Below are 3,639 nucleotides of genomic sequence, written 5' to 3'. Positions count from 1 at the left end.
GATATTTTGACTTTTCGATATCTCTGAGTTCTCTAGTGATATTTTGACTTGTCGATATCTCTGAGTTCTCTAGTGAAGAAATGACTTGTCGATATCTCAGAGAACTCTAGTGATATTTTGACTTGTCGATATCTCTCAGTTCTCTAGTGATATTTTGACTTATCGATATCTCAGAGTTCTCTAGTGGAGAAATTATTGATATCTTCAATCTTCATGTCTTCAATTTGGCTTGTCGATATCTTTGATACTTATCTATAAGCTTTCCTTGACTTCTCGATAAGCCATTCTGGAGTTCTCGAATGACTTCTCTATAACACTTAATCTATGACTTGTAGATTTCTTGACTTAGAATGTTTTTTCCAAAACAGATGTATTCAACTCCAAGCTTCTTCACACTTTCTCTGAGGCATGATCTTCATGTTCTTCTTCCTGACTTATTCTTAGGCTTGATACTGTTTACAGAAAAATACTATAGTCTAATCTATTTACATTTTTACATATTTAAGTGTTACAATACAAAATACAAACTTATATTATCATACAACTTACTTAGTGATGTCAATTTGACTTAGTCTTTTTTAGTATAGGCATGTCTTGCACAACAAGTTTTAACCTTTAATCCTGATGGAAAGAAAATTGTATTTCTGAAGCTGAATGATCTATCTCTTGAAAATTTAAAGTTACATAATTTCAGGGCTGCCATCTATCAAAATGATGAATCAACAGATGAACTGAAAGAACATAAACAGAGGATGCAATGGTATTTGGATGTAATGGAAAAAAATCTTCTAAGGAAGTTTCTTAAAAATTTTCCAAACTGTGTTAGAGTTCAGAATGAAGAGTAAAGTCTGATATTCACTGAAGTAAGAATGAATATGTTTACTTGATTATTGCATTTAGATAGTTTTGACATTATCAATTGGAACTTGTACATATTTCCATAATACACAAGTTGGGGGAGATTGTTAGATATATTTGATGATATATGGACATAAACTATCAGAAGTTCATATCAAGAGTTATATTAGTATTTACTGAAGAGTGACGTCATCAGTACTTATATCAATACTTGATGATCAGCAAATGATGTCATCAGATTTGTCACTTTAGTAGATATTCGAAAAGGAAAAGGAAAGCATGAATTTAAGGCGGTGAAGGACTTTATCTCAAAAGCAATCATGCTTGGATAGGTTTCCTTATTGTAATATAATAGGATTCCTTATCAGTTGTGTAACTGTGCTTTATATAAAGCACAAATTAGGTTCATGCTATAAGCATTGTGAACATTATTATATCATTACCAAAACGTAGCAACTCTCAAGAATATTTGTTCATCCTTTTGAGAGAGTATGTTTGTAATGACTGGGAAATTTACGTTTATTTTATATCATAATTATAATAAAATATGTGTATTACTATGTCATTTATGTGTGATTATCTGATAAACCCTAACTGTTATGTGTTACGTGTATTCCATGTCATTTCTGTATTTTAAGGTATTTTTTTTCAGATATTTTATTATGCATTCATATGTTTTATTTCAAACGTTTTACGACCAAAATAATGATTTTAAAGCCAGTATTTCAAATAAAATAATGGGCCATATTTTTCATCAAATGGCTTTTACAATCGCATTATTCTGAACATCTAGATATTTTATAAATTTTCTCGTTTTGCGAAAAATGACTTTTCCGGGCCCCATTGGGTGTCAAAAACCCCACAAAAATCACATTTTTATTTTTATAAAATTATAGGACTTTAATTTATATTATTTCTTTGCATTTTTGCATTATTCACAATTTTTGGGAATTTTTGGCATATATATTGTATATATAAAATATTTATAAATTAAATTTTAATACTCAAAAATTATAAAATTAGGGGCCTATTAATTTTAAAAAGTATAGAATTAGGGCCTTAATTTTAATTAGGAGTATTATTTTTACTACTATAAATAGCCTAATTTTTATTTAATTAATCATAATTAACAATTAAAAATCAGAAAATTCTCTGAAATCGTGTCGGGAAGAACAGGTTCGGGTCAGGAATTCAAGTCGTGATTTTGATCTGATTACAGCACCAAAACAAGTGATTCGAGTATCCAAATTGAAGGTTTTGATCTGTTCTTTCTGTTTCTTGCATCAATTTCACGTTTTATTGCATCGTTTTTTATTTTCGATTTCTAGGGTTTATGTTCGAATTAGGGTTTTTTGATTCCAGGGTTATTTTGATGTTTTGATGATTGAAATAGCTTGGTTATGTGATTTACAGTTGATTCATGGTGTTTAATTGATGAAACGATACCTAGATAGCAAAGTACGATTTCTAGGGTTTATGTCGAATTTTCAAAACATAACTCGATGATTTCTGTGAATATTTGATTCTTGTAATGATAAGGCTTTGATTGTATATGTTCTTAACTTTAATTTGCACTATAGAACGTTAAGTTTAGTTTACAGAATTGAAAGATGGATTTTTGGCCGGAGTTCTTGATGGTTTTGATCGGAGAAATTGTTGCAGGGATGTTTCTGGTCGATTTTGGCCTGAAACAGATTGGGGAAGTAATTTGGGATGTTTTGGGATCAAAAACGGAACCAAATGGTGTCCGTTTAGCCAGGAATTGGGACGCCGGAGTCCGGGAAACCCACCGGAATCTGGAGATTTTCCGGTGAGTTCATCCCCGACCCGGAAAATTCTTGGTGACCCGGTTGCAACCCGATTTGCAACCCGGGTTTGATCTGATTTTGTCAGAAATGGATTTATGACATCTGTTTTTGGATTTTAATTTTAATTTTAATTTTAATTTTAATTTTTATTAATTTTAAAAATCAGATTTATTCATTTTATAAATTGATTAATTAATTATTTAATTAATTGATTTATATTATAAATAATTCTGAAATATTTTCTAAAAATCGGATTTAATTATTTTCTTAATTATTTATTATTTATTTATTATTTATTAATTATTTAGAAAATGATTAATTATTTTGATAACTAATCAAATAATTTTCAATAAATTATAATAAATTCATTTTAATTCCAAAATTATAGAAAATTTATTTTTAATTCTGATTTTTCTTAAATAATGATTTAAAAATTATTTTTGAGATTTAAAAATTAGTAATAATTAATTATAATGATTAATAAATGGAATTATCAGTATTTAATTGATAATAATTCAACCGTTAGTCCGTTTTGCGTGAAACGAAAGCCTGTTAACTCAGAAAAATGAATCCTTTTCATTAAAAATAATATAAAAGCTTAATTTCTTCTAAACATTAGTTGATTTTGTGACTTTTTTGATTATCAGTCGAGTTACGTGCCGAGACGAGTCCGAAAAAAATTCCGGAAAAATGGGAAACGAGTCAGATAACGATCAGTTGAGCGATCAGCGAGTCAATTTTTGGTTTTAAAAATTATTTTAACCATAAAAATGATTATGTGCTTATGTGCTTATGTGTATTACGTGGTTAATTAAGTCTTACTTGCTTATATGTAATACATGAGTCAATCATAAGCGCATGGGTAGATGTTAGGAACGGTTTGAAATCGATTCAAATGTAGTACGACGTGACTTAACAAGTCTGCTTTGCCAACAGAAGCTAAGCCAGCCAGGCAAGTTGAGTCGGTAATAGT

Source organism: Apium graveolens, unplaced genomic scaffold (genome assembly GCF_009905375.1).
Source record: "Apium graveolens cultivar Ventura unplaced genomic scaffold, ASM990537v1 ctg5816, whole genome shotgun sequence".
NCBI lineage: Eukaryota > Viridiplantae > Streptophyta > Magnoliopsida > Apiales > Apiaceae > Apium > Apium graveolens.
This window is presented reverse-complemented; position numbering follows the sequence as displayed.